Source organism: Mustela nigripes, chromosome 14 (assembly GCF_022355385.1).
Source record: "Mustela nigripes isolate SB6536 chromosome 14, MUSNIG.SB6536, whole genome shotgun sequence".
NCBI lineage: Eukaryota > Metazoa > Chordata > Mammalia > Carnivora > Mustelidae > Mustela > Mustela nigripes.
This window is the reverse complement of record NC_081570.1, coordinates 21,441,001-21,460,594: the sequence shown is the minus strand read 5'-3', so window position 1 is coordinate 21,460,594 and position 19,594 is coordinate 21,441,001. Positions and strand designations below refer to the sequence as shown.

Here is a 19,594-nt window from a genome sequence, read left to right as displayed (position 1 = left end):
AGTTTTCTGTACAGCAAAGGAAATGATCAACAAAAGGCAAGAGAAGATATTTGCAAATGATGTATCTGATGAAGGATTAGTATCCAAAATATATTAAGAACTCCAACTCAATACCCCCCAAACTCCAAATAATCCAATTTTAAAATGAGTAGAAGACATGAAAAGATGCTCAACATCACTCATCATCAGGGAAATGCAAATCAAAACTACAATGAGATATCCCCTCTCACCTGTCAGAAGAGCTAAAATCAAAAGCACAAGAAACAAGTGTTGGTGAGGATATGGAGAAAAAGGAACCCTTGTGCATGGTTGGTGGGAATGCAGACTGGTGCAGCCACTCTGGAGAACAGTATGGAGGTTTCTCAGAAAAGTAAAAATAGACCTACACTATGAGCCAGTAATTGCACTACTGGATATTTATCCAAAAAAATACAAAAACACTAATTCCAAGGGATACATGCACCTCTATGTTTATTGCAGCATTACTTACAATAGCTATGGCGGCAGCCCAAATGTCCCTTCACAGATGAAGGGATAAAGATGTGTACACACACATACACACATACACACACAAAGGAATATTCTATAGCCAATAAAGAATGAAATCTTGCCATTTGCAACAACATGGATAGAGCTAGAGAGTATAATGCTAAGCAAAATAAATCAGAGCAATATCATCTGATCTCACTCATAGGCAGAATTTAAGAAACAAAGGAAAAAAGACAAACCAAGAAACAGACTCTATATACTACAGAGTCTCAACTATAGAGAACTGATGTTTTACCAGAGGTGTGGGGGGAGGGGCAGAATGGGGGATCCAAGAATACATCTATCATGAAGAAAAATAGAATGATTTTTTTTAAAACTCTCCCCATAATGAAAAAATAAAATAATCACACCAAATATCAATGATTCAACAAAAAACAAGGACTCCTCGAGTGGATTAAAAAACAAGACCCAACTATATGTTGTATACAAGAAACCCATTTTAAATACAGAGAAACATTAAAAGTAAAAGAATAAGAACACCTGGGTGGCTCAGTCAGTTAAACAGCTGATTCTGGATTTCAGCTCAGGTCACTATCTTGGGGTCCTGGGATCAAGACCCACACCGGGCTCTGTGCTTGGTTGGGAGTCTGCTTCTCTTCCTCTCCCTCTGTCCCTCTCCCTGCTCATGTGTGTGCCCTTTCTCTCTCTCCCTAAGATAAATAAATCTTGTAAAAAGAAAAGTAAAAGACTAGAGAAATAAACATCACAGTAATACAAATCAAAAGAAAGTTTAAATAGCTATATTAATTTCAAACAAAGCAGACTTCAGAACAAGGAAAATTATCAGGGGTAAAGAGGGACATTATATAATGATAAAGAGATCACTTCTCTAAGAAGATATAAAAGTCCTTCATGTATATGCCCTAACAAAGTATCAAATGCATGGGGTAAAAACTCACAGAACTGCAAGGAGAAAAAGACAAGTCCACTATCACAGTTGAAGACTTTAACATCCCTCTCAGTAAGTGATAGACCCAGCAGGCAGCAAGTCAGTAGGGACACAGTTGAACTGAACAGTGTCATCGATGAACTAAATCTAACTGACATCTATAAAATATTTCATCTAACAGCAGAATACACATATTTCTCAAGCCTACATGGAACATTCATGTAAACAGATTCTGGGACATTAAAAAACCTTAACAAATTCAAAAGAAGGAAATGTTATGTATGCTCTCAGACCACAATGAAACTAAACTAGAAATCAGCAACAGAAAGAGAGCTGGAAAATCCGCCCCCCACCAAATACTTGGAGATTAAACAACAAGCTTCTAAATAACATGAGTCAAAGAAGTCTCAAAAGAAATATTTTGACATAAATGAAAATGCAATTTAAAATGTGCTAGATGCAACAAAAGCAGTCCTTAGAGGAATATTTATAGCATTAAATGCACCTATTAGAAAAGAAAGGGGTGACTAGCTGGCTCAGTTGGTGGAGCATACAACTCTTGGTCTCAGGGTTACAGGTTCAAGCCCCATATTGGATGTGGACCCACTGGAAAAAAGAAAAAGAAAAGATCTAAAATCAGTAATCTATGCTTCTGCCTTAGGAAACTAGAAAAAGAACAAAGTAAGAAGACAAGAAATAATGAAAATTAGAGCAGAAATCAATGAAAATGAAAACAAGAAATAAGTAGAGGGGGAAAAAATCAATGAAATCAAAGAATGATTGAGTGTTTTTTCAAGATTTTATTTATTTATTTGACAAGAGCAAATGAAAGTGCAAGCAGGAGGAGCAGGAGAGGGAGAAGCAGACTCACCACTGAGTAGGGAACCCATGGCAGGACTCAATCCCAGGACCCCAGGATCATGACCTGAGCTAAAGGCAGATGCTTCACCAACTGAGCCACCGAGGCACCCCAGAACGATTTTTTTAAATTAACAACTTCTAGTGAGGCTAGCCAATTAAAAAAAAAAAAGACACAAATTATTAATACCAGAAATGAAAGAGGCCATCACTACTAATCTACATCTACTACTAATCTACTACTACATCACTACACCTACTACTAATCTACTACTACATGATTACTACTACTCTACTACTACATCACTACTATATAACTACTAGGCCATCACTACATTCTGTGGACATAAAAGGGATAATAAAAGAATATTATGAACAACTCTCTCCCGACAAATCTGAAAATCTAGAAACAAAATCTACCAAAACTGACATAGAAATAATCTGAATAGGCCTATATCTATTAAAGAAACTGAATCAATAATTAATAAACTTCCAAAACAGAGAGCCCCAGGCCCAGATGGTGCACTAGGGGATTCTATCAAACATTTAAGAAAGCATACCAATTCTCAATCTCTTCTAAAGAAGAGATGCTGAGGAAATACATCCTAACTCATTTTATGAGATCAGCATTATCCCAATACAAAAAAACAGACAAAAACATCACAAGAAAGGAAAACTACAGACCAATATTCATGAACATAAATACAAAAATCCTCAACAAAATAGTAGCAGATAGAATCCGATGTTGTGGTAGAAGAATTACATACCACAACCAGCTATTCCATGTATGTAAGACTAATTCAAAATTCAATTAAAACAATCCATTACATGACAGGCTAAAGAAGAAAAATGACACGAGCATACCAATAGGTGCAGAAAAAGCATTTAAAGAAATCTAATATTCATGACAAAAACTCACAGCAAACTAGGAATAGAAGAGTACCTTTTCAACTTGGTAAATCTACAGAAGACCTCCGGTTGACATCATGGTTAATGAAAAACTAGATCCTTTCCCCCAGGATCATCAACAAGGCAAAGATATCCCCTCTCACCACTCCTAGTTAACATCATACTGAAAGTCCTAAGGAATGCAGTAAGACAAGAAAAGGAAATAAAAGATGCAGATGAGAAGGAAGAAGTAAAACTTTTCCACAAATGATATGATCATCTGTGTAGAAAATCCTAAAGAATTGACAGAAAAACTCCTAAAGCAAGTTGTTTTCAGGATACAAGATTAATATGCAAAAGTCAATTATAGGGGCAACCGGGTAGCTCAGTCAGTTAAGTGTCTGCCTTCAGCTCAGGTCATAATCTCAGGGTCCTGGGATCAAGCCCCATATCAAACTCTGTGCTCACCAGGGAGTCTGCTTCTTCCTTTCCCTTTGGCCCTCACCCTGCTTATGCTTGCTCTCTCTAACAAAATCTAAAAAAAAAATCAAGCAAAAAGTAAATTGCAGGGGAGCCTGGGTGGCACAGTTGTTCAAAGCAACCAACTCTTGGTTTCATCCAGGCCCAGATCTCAGGGTTGTGAGATCCAGGCTGCAATGGTCTCCACACTCAGCAGAGTCTTCTTAGGACTCTCTCCTTCTGCCCCTCCCCCTGCCAATAAATAAATACATATTTTTTAAGTTAATTGCAATGAACAACTTGAAATAAAAAACAATACCATTTAGATTAGCACACACCCTCCCAAAATGGAATACTTATGTATAGATCTAACAGAATATGTACAAGATCTCTGGTGGAAGAAACCAAAGATCTAAATAAATGGAGAGACATTCCATGTTCATGGATTGAAAGACTCAATATTGTTAAAATGTCAGCTCTTTTCAAGTGAGCCACAGATTCAGTGCAAAGAAATCAAAATCCCAGCAAGTTATTTTGTGCATATCAACACAACTGATTTAAAAATTTGTACAGACAGAGGGGTGAGGGGGGGAGGGGATGACAAGAATAGCCAACACAGTATTGAGGGAGAAGGACAAAGTCAGAGGACTGAGCCTACCTAACTTCAAGTCTGACTTGAAGCTTCCATAATCACTACAGAGTTGTACTGGCTAAAAAACAAAACAAAACAAAACAAAAAAACAATCAAAAAAACAGATAAAACTAATCAATGGAACAGAATAGAGAACCTAGAAATAGACCCACACAAATAGAGTCAAGTGGTATTTGACAAAGGAGCAAAGGCAATTCAATACAGGAAGGACAGCCTTTTCAACAGATGGTGCAGGAACAAATGGGCATCTACATGGACAAAAATGAATCTAGACATACATCTTTACACCTTTCACAAAAAACTAGCTCAAAATGGATTACAGACCTAAACATAAAACACAAAGCTGCTATAAGCTAGGAAAAAATCTAGGTGACCTTGCATTTGGCAATGACTTTTTGTTTTATTCTTATTTAAGTAATCTCTATATCCAACATGGGGCTCAAACTCACCACCCCAGGATCAAGAGTCGCACGCTCTTCTGGCTGAGCCAGCCAGGTGCCCCTTGACAATGATTTTTTAGAGAGAACACAAATAGCATAATCCATGGAAAAAAATTGGCAAGCTGGACTTTATTAAAATTGAAAACTTCTGCTCTGTAAAAGGCACTGCTGAAAGAGTGAAAGACAAGTGACAAATCAGAATTAAATATTTGCAAAATACACACGGATCCAACACAAGACTTGTATCCAAAACACACAACTCTTAAAACAGTAAGAAAACAAACACCCAATTAAAAATTAAGGGAAAGATCTGAACAGACACCTCAGCAAAGAAGACCTACAGATGGCCAAGAAGCAAATGAAAGGATGCTCCACCTCGTATGTCATCAGGGAAGCACTGCAAAGTAAAACCGTGATGAGATACCACAGCGCGACACCTATGGCCATGATCCAAAACGCTGACAACACCAGATGCTGACATGACACGGAACAACGGGAACTCATTGCCAGAGGGAATGCAAAGTGGTACGGCCACTCCGGCCATCTCACCAAGCTGACTGTACCCTTACCGGCCGGCAGGCATGCTCCCTGGTATTTACCCAGATGAGCTGAAAATGCACGTCCCCATAAAGACGTGCACGTGAATGTTAATAGCAGCTCTATTGGTGACTGAAAACTAGAAGCCATTGGGCGCCCAGCTGGTTCCATCCGTAGAGCATGTGACGCTTGCTCTCGGGGTTGTGAGTTCGAGCCCCATGTGGGGTGTGGAGCCTACTTTATTTATTTATTTATTTGGAGCCTACTTTAAAAAACAAACAAATGTGGAAGCAATCATGATATCCTCCCCTAGGTGGAAGAACAGATAAACTGTGGGGCAACCAGACAATGGAAGGGGACTCGGTGATAAGAAGGGAGCCATGAAGCCACTACGAGACCCGGAGCAGCCTCCAATGTTACCACGAAGCAAAAGAAGCTGATTGGAAAGTCACATACAGTGATCCCAACTATAGGACATTCGGGAAAAGGCATAACTATGGACATGGTGGAAAGGCCAGTGGTTGCCGGAAGTTTGGGAAAAGGGAGGGAGGGACTCCATGGGGGCACAGGGCGGGCTTTTAGGGCAGTGAGACTCTGGCGCAGGAGACCACACTGGGGCTAGTGTGAAGGTGAGCATTTGTCAAAGCCCATCGGATGCCCAGCACCGTGAGGCCTCCCACGACACCGGGCGTCAGTGAACAGCACTGCGTCAGGACCGGGTCTGCAGCCGGAACACACGTGCACACGCTTCTAGGCCTTTTAGCTGCCCCTTCCTCATATTCCACAGCCACAACCCTTCCTCGCATTCCATGGACCAGCCTGGGCCTAACTCCAGCCAACTGCCAGGATCCATGTGGCCCAGGAGCTAAGAGTGAATTTTACGTTTGTGAATGGTTGAAAAAAAGAAAATATGTCATGACACATGGAAGTTACACAAATATGAGCTGCACTGCCCACCCTCGGTGCCCAGTCATGTTCATTTGTGAAACACTAAGTAGCTCTCAAACTCTCAAATATTTACCGTGTGGCTCATTTTGGTGTGGCGCGAGGGAGCTGAATATTTATACTTCTGCGTGTCTCCTCACAGAAAGTTTGCTGGCTCCCATACAAAATGGTAAATCTAACCACAGCCTACATATGATAATGAGGAAAAAGGGAAAGAAAACCATTAAAAATATATAAACGGAGGGGTGCCTGGGTGGCTCAGTGAGCTGGGCGGCCAGCTCCTGATTTCAGCTCAGGTCATGATCTCGTGGTCCTGGGATCGAGCCCCGTGTTGGGTTCCCTGCTCAGCAGGGAGTCCCCCTTGAGGGTTCTCTCTCCCTCTGCCCCTCCCTCCTCAAATAAATCTTTACATATATTTACATATATATATGGATATATGCTGTCTCTAAAAAGTAAAAACAGGCATAAATATGTAGGTATGATCCTATGTTATCGTAACCAGTCAGAAGGCCCTGGGCGACCTTGTTCTTCCCTCCTTCACGGGTGAATTTTAATGACATAAATAATACCTCAGTGAAGCTGATACTTTTTTTTTTTAAGATTTTATTTATTTGACAGACAGAGATCACAAGTAGGCAGAGAGGCAGGCAGAGAGAGAGGGGGAAGCAGGCTCCCCGCTGAGCAGAGAGCCCGATGCGGGGCTCGATCCCAGGACCCTGAGACCATGACCTGAGCTGAAGGCAGAGGCTTAACCCACTGAGCCACCCAGGCGCCCCAAGCTGATGCTTTAAGGGAAGGCTCTGCAGGCCACCCACAAGCAAGCTACAGGACAATCACTAGGTCCCTAGGGTAACTGAACTCAAGTCATTTGCCCAACACACAGCAAAGCCAGTCAGGAAGGCATCAAATGTGTAGCAAGAGAAAGGTTTACTTGAGAGGCAGCCCAGCGAGGAGCCAGGAGGCAAGGCTCAAATCCACCTCCCTAGAGCAGAAGAGTTGGGGCGTTTAGGCCAAAACAACAGGCCTGGGTCAAAGGTTGCAGTTTGTTCTTCTTCGTCCTGTTGGTCCCTGGTTTCAAGCCACACTATCTTTTTATTTTTTTTTTAAGATTTTATTTATTTATTTGACAGACAGACATCACAAGTAGGCAGAGAGGCAGACAGAGAGAGGAGGAAGCAGGTTTTGACTTCTTGGGACCAGCTCTCCAAAATAGTAGTTTCAGGTCCCTCAGCGGCTCGCTAGTCAGAGCAGGATTCCTCTGATGTTCTCCTTCACAGGGTGCCAGGAACCTGTGGAATCTTGTGGAACCAGCTTAATGTGGTGCTGAACCCACCACTTAATTCTCTTCCGTTGCCCCGGAGAGTTGCTCGTCAACAGCACCGCAAAGAGGTCCTGTCCCGTGAGGGCGGAGCTGGTCCTCCACGTGCCAGGTCTTACGGTCTTCGTGACACCACGTCTCCAGCGTTCAGGCAGGGATAAGGGCACATCGGTGGCGTTCATCAACCTGCCTGAAGCAAACTTTGAGTATTTCCCCGAGACTGAAGGTACCTGAGAATATCCAGTTCCCTAACATGAGCCCCATCGGGAAAGCCTAAGTCATGAAAAGAGTATAGAAAACGTCTTCCATAGAATGGTTCAGAGGGGCTGAAACATGCCTATTTCTAGAGGCCACTCTTACCCAAAGTAGGGCAACCAGCAAAGCTTTTTCCCAAGTCCGCTTCACGGCACACTTTTTGCCAGAGTTCTTTTAAATAGATGGTTCATTTTTCCAGGAAACATGTAATTTCCAGGGAATGCCCAAGGCACTGGACACTTAGTGTGACTTTCGGCACAAACGCCACTCCTTGTCACTCTGAATTGTTAGCAGCAATCCAAACATAGGAATTATTTTAAAGGTTTTGACAACTCCTGAGGCCTTCTCAGAATGCATGGAAAAGCTTCAAGCCAACTTACCCAGGAATCTACAGGAAGTAGCAAATATCAAAAATGACCAGTTGGTTTTGGCACCACGGTAAAATCTACCTGCCAGGCTGTCCAGGTTCAGTGCCTCTAAGTTGTTCTAGAGGCCTGACTTGGAGCATCTTCCGATGGAGTGGGGGCAGGCAGTAGCAGCTAGATAGATCTCCCCAGTTTGCAACGTGAAGGTCTCTGGCGATCTTTCTGAGTGGCCCATAGAGCAACGGGCATGTGAATTCTTCTCTTCTCAAGGTCCCCAAAGTATCCTGAGGTTCCTGCACCTGCCAGGAAATGACCTTCCTCACTCACCGGGTAAGGCTGCTGGGAACCCTGTAAGCCAGGGACCAGGCCAGCTTTCCCAAAGGGCTCATTGGTTCCATAAAGTCAACCTTAGTTCCTTGAAGCTGTCTGGTCACATCTGAGTCTGTGCGTGTGTCTCTCTCAAATATGACATTCCAGTCAAAGGCTTGGTCATAACAGGCTTCCAGTTGTGTCGTCATCTTCTTCTTCTTCTTCTAGTTCTGCTTTAGTTTTTTTGTTGTTGTTATTGTTTTAGTTCTGCTTTAATACAGTAAGATTTGAAAATACACAGATATCTAGGGGAAAAGGCAAAATGGTATGAAGCACTGAGAGCACAATTGTGCTTTAATTTGGGTCTGCAGTTTCCAGTTGTAACAAGAAACACACTTCTGAACAATGTCCACCAGCTCTACAAACACATCCAGTGGTAACATTAGAGCAATTCGTGCTTTACCTGGACTTGCCGAATACCCACTCCATAAATTCACCACGTGTTTCATCTGGGTTTTTCATAATAAAAGAGACATACCTGTGATTCACAATCACAGTCAGTTCTGAAGACTTAGATATGAAATTTTGCCTGTCAGTCTGCTTCTCAAACTAAATTTAAAAAAAGTCTAGGGGCGCGTGGGTGGCTCAGTCAGTTAAGTGTCTGCCTTCGGCTCAGGTCATGATCCTGGGGTCCTGGGATGGAGCCCTGTGTCGAGCTCTCTGCCCAGCAGGGACCCTGGTTCTCCCTCTGCCTGCCTCTCCCCCTGCTTGTGTTCTCTCTCTGTCAAATAAATAAAATATTTTTTAAAAAACAGTATGAATGATTCTTTAAAGCAATTTTATAGACATGGGCAGTCTAGTTAATTTCATAGTGATATTGGCTGACAATGATACAAAGGAAATACAGGTATTTTCCCAGACAATAGGATAGCTAAAGGAAGCTTTAAGAATTCATGAAGGAAAAAAAAAAAGGTGATAAAACTTGAACTTCTTTTTCAGATGTTCTAAAATTTCTATAAAACTTTTTGTTCTAAAATTATTCATTTAACTATGCTACATAAAATATACTGAATGCATTGCCTGATATCAAGATGGGAAACCCTCTCTTTTATATAATAAGATCTTCTCCTGGTCCATCTTGGCCCAAGCCCTGGTTGTCTGATGGCAGATTTCCCCAGAGAGGCCCAAAATTGTCATGAAAATCACTGTTTTCATCTACTGCTTGGTATTCCTGTTCAATTTCAGTGAAGAAGCCATTTCCAGATCCTGATCCAGAAACAGTCCTCAGAAAGGGAAAGATGTCATTCAAGTTCTGGGGTCTTGTCATTGAAGCAGGGTTAGTCCCTGGAGGAAGGCTTCTGTTGGGTTCACCCACCGGGAAGCAGGTTGAATGTTGGTCCCTTCTCCTCTGTGCAGTTTGCAGAATTCTGTCAGGCCTGCAGCAAACCCACCAGTACTTGGCCCTCCACATGGGACAACCGTAAACTGAAGAATCCAAAACCAGGCGGAGGGCAAGAGCCACGAGCAGCCCCACGGTGACCAGCTCACTTCAGTTCACGAATCGGAAATGTGGCAGCGTGCACTCTGTCCCTCGTAGAAAGCGTTCCCAAACCTCAGACCCTGCCCAGAACCCATGTCACAATTTCCTCTCCCTGGCTCCTGTCCCTGTCTGTGCCTCCCGACCCAAACTGCTGCCCTTCCAACTTGCCTCATCAGAATGAGACCAGAAGAGAATATGAGAACACTCACTGAGAGTTTCTGGGTCTTGGAAGGCTGGAGTAGGGACAAAAGTTAAATGTCTTCTATGTGCTGACAAAGGAGTATTTTACCAAATTTCTCAAAGTCATAGATAGCTTAAGAGAAAAACGTGTTAAGTCTGGAAGAACAAATATCAGGGACCCAGCCATGTTTCAAACAAGAGTCATTTAAAAAAAATTATAATCAACACCTTTCCTATTACTACTTTCAAGATATCATCTTCCAGAAGTTTGGGGGTTATTTTTTTCCATATTCTTTAATAATCCCAGGAGATTCCCAGGTAGTCCTGCGTAGTTTACCAGTTTGAAGGTGGTAAACTATGCAGTTTGGGTCTTTTTTTGCAAGAAGTAACCTTGGTCATGTAGTGATCCAATATGATTTTCAAAATCAGCGTCCTGAAACGTTTGTCGCTCTTTGGCAATCTGTGGAAGTTGATGACATTGAAATCCTCAGCATCTTTGTTTGGTTGGTTCCTCTCTGCGTTCTGACCTTGCTTGGGCCTCTGTTGGATGAATCAGAGATCCCAGGTGCCTAGTAGTGACTGGTGAGCCTTGTAACCATTGGCTCTGTTTCTAGAGTTCAAGGTAAAAATCTTGAGGAATCGTAACAGCTTCCATGGATGGCTTTGGCTGGAACATACTGCCAAGCAAAACCAGTGTACTTTCGCAATCGCTGGTAGAGACTGGATCCTGGGTTTCTCCAGGAACCATCTTTCATCTTTCTCATAATGTTTTATCAGAAACCACTTCAAGTCCAGAAGTATTTGAATCTTGACGATTCATACCGAGCTGCCACGGTTCTCTGCTTTCCAGGTCTTCACGCAATCACATGTGCAGACAGTAAGGGGTCATGGTTCTCATTTGGAGTGTACCAGCCTGAAGACCAAGTCAAATCTGGACAGCAACGTGCTCCCCCTTTCTAAATTCTCAGAAGGCACTGGTCTTTCATTTATGAGCAAATTCTGTACCCACCATGGGACTCTAACTCACAACCCCGAGATCAAGGGTTGCATGCTCTCCCGACGGAGCCCGCCAGGCGCCCCACAGCTTGTCTTTATTGTCATGTCCTGCAACCGGACTTGGAGCAGCAATCCCGGAAGTCCCTGCAGGGAGGCTACACAACCACCCCAGCCTCGTCGCTTTGCTGCTGCCTTACTTCTAACAAGACTTCGTGTTGATTGTCCTATCTTCTCAGGTTCACCTATTCCACAAATGCTTTGATCACCAAGTAGAAGGGCACCAGCTTCCAAAGCAAAATCTCCAGAGGAACAAGGTACCAAAAGAGTTACCCATCAACCACAAACACAGGCCTCCTGGAGCAAGGCTGCACACCGCTGGGGGGTCGGGCTCCTTCTCACGCCTGCATCTCCAACTGCAAGGACACGGGGGTCTCCTCCAATCCAAATTCTGTTTTTGTCATCTGCCTATGTCTGGCTTCTCCCAAAAAGTGCCACGGCCCGACCTGCTTTAACAAGTCCAAGAGCAGGGGCACCTGGCAGACTCAGTCAGAAGAGCGTGCGGCTGTTGACCTTGGGGTTGTGAGTTCGAGCCCCACTCTGGGTGTAGAGATTATTTAAATGAATAAAACTTAAAAAAAAAAAGTTCATGAGCAAAAATGACAGGGCAAAGCAGGTTGACAATGAGTTTAAAAAGGCTTTCAGCTTTAATCTCTCGGAGGGCATAAAGATCTTTAGGAAAGACCCCGTCAATGCTCCATGCTTACATCCATCCTCAGAAGCCTTGGTTTTCTAGCTTTTACTCTTGCTAACATAATCGCCTCCAATGTGCTAAAGGAACATGCATTTGTCATTATTTCCGGAACCTCATTTGGCATCTGAGACTTCGACAACTCGCCTTCCTCAATTCATCCAGTCCCATGCTACCAAATCTTATTCTGTTTGAATGCAGTCTTCCCATTGGTTCCAGAAATCGTCAGAGCTCTGTATTTATCCCAGTCCTCTCCATGAATCATCTTAAAAGGGAAACACATTTGCAAGAGTGTCTGACTAAAACAACAGCTGCAAATGACAAAAAAACCTCAAAACTGGCTGTGGTTAAAGATCTGGTTAGAGTTCATTACAATGCAATCAACAAGGAAATTTGGTTACTTTTGTGACACATAACACTTTTTTTTAAGTTTTTTTATTGTTTGTTTGTTTTGACAGAGAGAGACACAGAGAGAGAGGGAACACAAGCACAGGGAAGCTGGAGAGGGAGAAGCAGGCTCTCCGCTGAGCAGGGGGCCCGACGCCAGGCTCGAACCCAGGACCCTGGGATCATGACCTGATCCAAAGGCTGACACTTAATGACTGAGCCACCCAGGCGCCCCCCCAACACATAACACTTTAATAATCAGAATTACAGGTGATGACTTTATAACAGGGCATATCAAAACCTGAGGAATTCTGGAATAGTTACAACATCCACCCACGCAATATTCTATCAGAACGTTTATTACCGCTTATTTCAATGCTTTCCATGGAGTTGGACACACCATATAAGCCCAATTAGTAAGCAAACAAAGCATAACACTTCATTTACAAGGTTGAATTTTGGGAAATGTGTCAGAAATATCAGGACATTTTAAAGCACATGACTAAATCGGATTACAGATCATTACAAAATTAATACTTAATGATCCATTTCGCTAAAGTAGCAGTAAGGGATTCTAAAGGCAAATACAAGGGTTATATGGTTGTTAGTATTCTTAGCTCTTTCAATATTGAGAAGATTCAACTTTAAGTAATCAAAGACCTAATAAGGGCAAAACATGGAAACTTTGTTTTTCTAGGAAGATGACATTACAGATAAAGAAAAACCTTTCTTCACAATGTCTTATTAAGAGTAGATCAATAATTATAAAAAACAACGTTTTAAAGATTTTATTTTTAAGTAATCTCTATACCCAATGTGGGCTTGAACTCACAACCCCAAGATCAAGAGTCTCGTGCTCCACCAACTGAACCAGGCAGGTGCCCCTGAATATCATTTTAACAGAGAGAAAAAAAATAAATTCCAATCTTATATCAGTATGCTTCTGATGGCAAAGCTCATTCATTCCAAAGAGATGAATTTTGTTTATTTGGGTTTTGGGGAGGGGAGCAGTGGGAGAGGGAGAGAGAGAATCCCAAGCAGGCTCCATGCTCTGTGCAGAGCCCAGCAGAGCCCAGCATGGGGCTCATCTTACGACCCTGACATCATGATGAGCCAAAATCAAGGTCAGATGCTCATGCGACTGAGCCACCCAAACACCCCTATTTGTTTAGGGGTTTTGTTTTGTTTTGTGCGAGAGAGAGAGAGAGAGCGAGCGAGCAGGGAGGGAGAGCAGAGGAATAAGAAGAAGCAGGCTTCCCCCTGTACAGGGAGCCTGATGTGGGACTTGATCCCAGGACTCCTGGATCACGACCTGAGCCAGAGGCAGATGCTTAACCAACTGAGCCACCCAGGTGCCCAGTTTTAAAGTAAACTCTAATTAAAAGTGGTGTTTGAACTCATGACCCTGAGATCAACAGTTGCCTGCCCCACCAACTGAGCCAGCCAGGCACCCCAATAATAAGATGAATTTTTTTAAAAAAATTAAGCAGTCCCTCCTTTTCCCCTTCCCATCATCTCCCATATGGATATATACTTATTTTCTTAAGATCTGTTTATTTATTTTTAAGATTTTATTTATTTGCCAGAGAGTGTGCTTACAAGCAGGGGGAGCAGCAGGCAGAGGGAGAAGCAAGTTCCCTGCTGAGCAGGGAGCCCCATGTGAGATTCGATCCTAGGACTCTGCGATCATGACCTGAGCCGAAGGCAGACACTTAAGTGACTGAGCCACCCAGGCATCCCTTGTTTACCTATTGTAGAGAGAAAGAGAGAGACTCTTCAAGAGACCCTGCACTGAGTGCAAAGTTCGACTTAGAGCTCAGTCCCAGGACCCCAAGATCATGACCCAAGCCCAAATCAAGAGTTGGACACTTCATCAACTGTGCTACCCAGGCAGCCGGATATATACTTCCTGAGACAAGAACATACAGGGCGTTGCAAGGATCTGAGTTCCTGCGGGTACTGGAATGTCCTGACCAGAATCCCCACCAGGAACGAAGGGCTCTCTGCTGCCGAGAAGCTGCCAGCCGTCCTCAGCAGCTGGATGCCACCCCTGACGGCCTTGACTGAAGACAGCTGCCTTGTCAAGGTCATGCCCTCTTCCCAGGTGGTCACATCCAGTGACTATCAATAGGAGGGTATAAAAAGTCCAGCCCTTTGCCCCCACTTACGACGGTTCTGAAGGGTAATCTAAGTTTTGGAACCCCAGAGAATCAGCAAAGGCTTCTGTGGGTGTGGGATACGGCTGGGTGTGGGATACGGCTCCTCGGCAACTCGTCTGCCTGGGCCCGCTCTTTTCCATCTTTCCCTCCCCCGGGAGCCCATCCCTCCTTAACAAGCTTTCCATCCCGATCTCCGTAATCATTCTCAGTCCCAAGCACAACACATTCTCTTCCAAAGACGCTTTCTCACAAACCTACAACTAGGCTTTTTACGTTCAGATTTCGTCCTACGTTCTCCCTCTTTAAATAACCGATCTCACTTTCTTTGCATCGAGTTGTTTCTCTTATTTCTAGTAGTCATGATTACATTTATTCTTAGTTCTTAAAAACCTTAGTTTCTACGGAACAGTAGTCACGGTGAGCTGTGGTGCTCATTTTCTGTGACTAGGAGCCAAACAGATAAACCTATGCCTCGTAATGGTTTACACCTGTTTCTTCTCCACAATTATCTGTAGATTCCCCCATAAAACTATGAGAAACTAGACAAAGTTGTACCATTTTTTTCCCCCTAGACAAAGTTGTACCATTTTTTTTCCCCTTTCCCAACAAATTTTGCTGCAGAGATGACCTGAACCTGCGGACTCACAGTAAACACAGAACAGAAGTTTTCCATCTAATGTTAACAATCCTAACAACATGTTCATTTTCATTCAACCAACGAGCTTAAATTAGCTTTAATGTCAAATATCTTCCCAGATCACGGGAACTGGAGTTTTAGAATGCACAATTCTTACAGGTACTTGTCTTTAAACCAACTAAATATCAGAGCTCTTCCACAAATTAATTTTAGCAGCCCCATCCAGAGGTAGAGAAGATAGCTCACATTTACAACGTACGTGGACACACGAATATGGAAGCGAGATGCAAACATAATCTTAAAGCCCCAAATTTCCGAACACGTTATGCTTCATGGATTCATTCATTGGTCATTTTTCTTCAGAGTCTAATGAATTATTGTGGCCAAGCAGGGCAGCAAAAAGAGATGGCCCGATTTTGGAGAACACAGCCCCAAGGACTGCATTCAGGAGTCAAACTGGCATTTCGGAGTTTCCCGTTAGAAAACAGCCCGTTTTACCCAAAGCTGCAGCGGCAGACAGACCCCCCCCCCCCCATCCCCACCCCCAAAGCCCCGAGCGGCGGTGGGGACGTCCGGGTCTCACCGGCTGATCCAAGGCGCTTCCCGGTCTGCGTTTGCTTAAGCAAGAAAAGGAAGTGAGGAGCTCGCAGACCCCCTAATGACCAGCCACCCGAGGGGAGGCGGAAATCGAGGAAAGCCCAACCAAACGGGAGGAAGGAAGAGCTGAGATGTGCTCACCGAGGGAGGTCTGTCCAAGGCGGCGCCACGAACATTGTCCTTGTCGCCAGCGCGGAGTTAGTTCGGCGCTGAAGGCTGGTGGCCCCCGTCGGGGTGGGGCCCCGGGGCCGTCCCCAGGCGGTCAGAGCGCGGCACTCCCGGCCCGGCGGGGCCCCGGCGGCCTCCCTGCAGGAGCGAGCGGCAGGGGCGTCGGAGGGCAAGTGGGAAGGTCCGGGGGCCGAGCTGCAGCTGTGCCCATGAGGCCTGACACCTGCGCGTCCTGGTCTCACCCGCACCGGGCCGCCTCCTTTCCCCGGGCGGAAGCCAGAGGACCTGCCTGGACCGCGAGCAAGAACCCCGGCGCCTGGGGGTGGGGGCGGAAGGGAGCCCTGGTGCCCGCAGCCTCCGCGCAGGGGACACGGGCTGCGCCTCCCCGACGCCACCTGTTGCTGGCCGGTCTTGAGGAGGATTTAAAAGATGAACCAGACACGGGCTAGTCTCCGAGAAGCTTCAGCGAGTTACAGAGGGCTTCGCCGTCCACGCTAGCTAACAAAGAAACAGAAATCAGTCCTAGCTCGGGACAGAGACAGGAGGCGAGCCCCTCCCCCCCCCCCCCCCCGGCCTGGGTGTGGCTCCAGGGCCCAGGAGCAGCTGGGCCCCCTTGGGGGGGGGGGGCGCCACAGGCCAGAAGCCCTGCGTCGCTGTCCTGGTCACAGCCCCCAACTAGAAGCACTTCCGGAGTGGGCCCCATAGGGACCTGGAGAAGCCGTGGCACATCTATGGCACCAGGGCAACCCACAGGTGGAGCGAGCAGGTCACAGCCACCCGAGGCCACACAGGGACCACACAGACAGCCCGACCCTCATGGGCACAGACTTGAATTCCACGAATATAAGCTTTTCAAACAGCCACACTAAACTGTCGCTGTTAAGTTGTGTGTGCTTTGGACCGGAGGAGCAAGGGACCTGGGGCCTCCTGGGGCGCGGGCCGCCTTCTACTTTTTGCCTGGTGGTGACAACAGGGGACGCTGCCTCCTGCAAGTTGACTGAGCTGGACCATCAGGTGTCCCCGCTTTCCCAGAGGTGTATTATACTCAGCCCAGCCCGAGGCAAGTGGGGATTTAATCAGATCCTATCAGAACCCAAATCCCTTACTTCCTGAGACAGATGGAATACTTATCTGCAAGTCCCACTTTCCAGGAGCCCCGGGTGTTTCTTAGAGAGTCTATTCAGAACCTTGGGGAACGTTCCTGAAGAAATGCAAATTAGAATCCCCATAACCTTGAGTTACACCTGGCCTTCAATATGGAACCTGCAGCACAACTGTGATCATGACCTATGGCCAGAGATCTCCAGAAAGAAGAGGAAGTCTGGAGGTTGCTGGGCTTGGACCCCCGACTGCTGTCCCCCTGAGGGACCGACACAAAGGAACTAGCTCCAAGCACCAAGGTGTTTACCAGGGCGGTGGCGTACAGAAGTGGACGGACAGGCCACCCACAAGATACCCACTCAAGCCAGCCTCCGAAGTCCCCTGGGGCCACTCGCAGCCCCCACAGGGATGTGCAGTCCCCTCCCCCATTCTGGAATTTATTTCCATGAAAAGTCTCACAAAGGCTTGGATATTACATATCATTTACTGAAGCAACTTCATTGGGAAGACTGGAATTACTGGAAAGGAAATGAAAAATTCATGACCACACCCATCAGGGACAGTCGTGTGCTGTCATTTTTGTCCTTCAGCTGCCAGGAAGTTGACTGTAGATTTTTTCAATGATCCCTCAGGCATCCTAAGGCTTTCTCTTGAGCATTTCTTGGTGAGAGATTTGAGGAGCCTCTTGGAGCATCATCAATGGTTCTTCCAAACCCAGAATCTGTGCGGGACCCAACAGCACGGCTGGTGCCTGGCAGCCCCACAGGGATGCCTCGGTCTAGTTACTGGGGAGGCTGGGGTCTCCGTGAAGACCCTGCCAGGACCTGTGACTGTCCGAGGACATCTTCTCCTTGTCCTTTTGGCTACTATTTATTTTTAAAAAAGATTTTATTTATTTGACAGGCAGAGATCACAAGTAGGCAGAGAGGGAGGCAGAGAGGAGGAAGCAGGCTCCCCGCTGAGCAGAGACCCTGATGCGGGGCTGGATCCCAGGATCCTGGGACCATGACCTGAGCCGAAGGAAGAGGCTTTAACCCACTGAACCACCCAGGTGCTCCCTTGGTTACTACTTCTTACTAGAATCTCTCTTCGTACCAGAATAAGACGTGAGATTCCTGCAAAATGTCAGTAGGACGCCAAGTGATTGAGCTAATTCGGACCCAGCCCCGACTCCACCCGGCCGTGGAGGGGGCCTGACACCTCCTGAGGTCTGGGCACTGTCCCAGTCTTAGAGGAGGACACAAGGATTATAGGAAGGACAGGACCCTTGCTACCTTCTTGCTGTGTGACCCTGGACAAATTATTTAACCCTGGGTCACAGTTTACCATCTGTAAAATAAGGACAGTGATTCATATCCCCATCTCCCAGTTCTGTGTGGAGGCTCAGGGGTCAGAGAGACCTGGCCTTGAGCCCCGCCACGGAGCGGGAGGCACCTGCTGGAACCCACGGCAGCTGGCAGCCTCCTTGGTTTCCTGGTGGCCAACATGAGCTGATTCAGATGCCATGGGGTTCTGGCTGCTCCCTGCCTGTCAGGCATTCCAAGTGCAGGGTGGGAGCTCGCCGGGTCTGGTCCCCTTTGCAGGGGTCCTGTGATCATCGCAAACATCCCAGGATTGTGACGTGTCTGATAAAAAAACAAACTTCTATAGGCTTAGGCTGGATACCCAAGCTAGGGGCTGGTCTAGGCAAGCTTGGGGTTGAGGAGCACCGCAGAGTCAGGGGCAGGTAACCCAGGGCCAGCATTTGAGTTTATATCAAGCAGTCTTGGGGCCCAGCCCAGTTCTGTCACTTACCATTTGTGCCTCAGTTTCCTGTGCTGCGGACACGGAAGCCCGTGTTCCAGCAGCGCCATGAAGGGGCTTCCACGCGGGGTAAATGTGACTCCCCCCACACCCCACCGGGTTTTGTCCCGCGCACCCGGCCTCCCTAGGCCGAGTCCTTTCTATCCGAGGGAGGCCCGTTAGCCTGGATGGGGCCCCGGGGAGCACACGTGCGCTCCCAGGATCTCCGGATGGGGACTGGGCCCGGCTTCTCCGCTGCAAACGCGGCGGCTGCGCACAGGGAAGAGAGGCGCGCGGGCGGGCTGGACGGGGGCTGCGCGGGCGCAGGTGCAGGGCCTCGCCGCCAGGTGGCGCCAACGCAGACCTCCGCCGAGCCCCGCCTGCGGGGCGCCCAGGCTTCTGCGAGGCAGCCCACCCCCGACCCGCACCCCGGCACCCAGCGGTGTCTCTGGCGTCCTTCCCGCCGCCCACCCGCCTCCAGGCCTGGGTACACAGCCCTGGAACTGCAGTCCTGCCTCTCCGAAATGGGGAAAGGCCAAATGGGGAGACATGATACATGATCAAGCTGTGTGACCTTGGGCACGTCACTCACCTTCCATGTGCCTTCTTACTTTGACTTTACAAAGTACTTTATTCAAGATCTGGAAGCTGGCATTTGACTCCATGATATCGACAGAACTGGGACCGGCCCAGGGTGGCAGGGTGGCGATGGGAGGAACGACCACATAGTCGGAGAGACTGAGAGTTGCTCTCTGCAGGGCTGGGTGCCGGACAGGGGGGGCCTCAGGCTTCTCTTGGCACAATCGAAGGACAGAAGATGGCTGACCAGCATGCC

At 46.4% G+C, this 19,594-nt stretch overlaps 2 pseudogenes; both read right to left on the bottom strand.

Annotated features, from left to right (window-relative positions):
- Window positions 1–9,572: 9,572 nt before the first annotated feature.
- LOC132002028 (serglycin-like) lies at window positions 9,573–10,099 on the bottom strand (annotated as a pseudogene).
- A 436-nt stretch (window positions 10,100–10,535) lies between these two features.
- LOC132002027 (DNA helicase MCM8-like) lies at window positions 10,536–18,830 on the bottom strand (annotated as a pseudogene).
- Window positions 18,831–19,594: the final 764 nt, after the last annotated feature.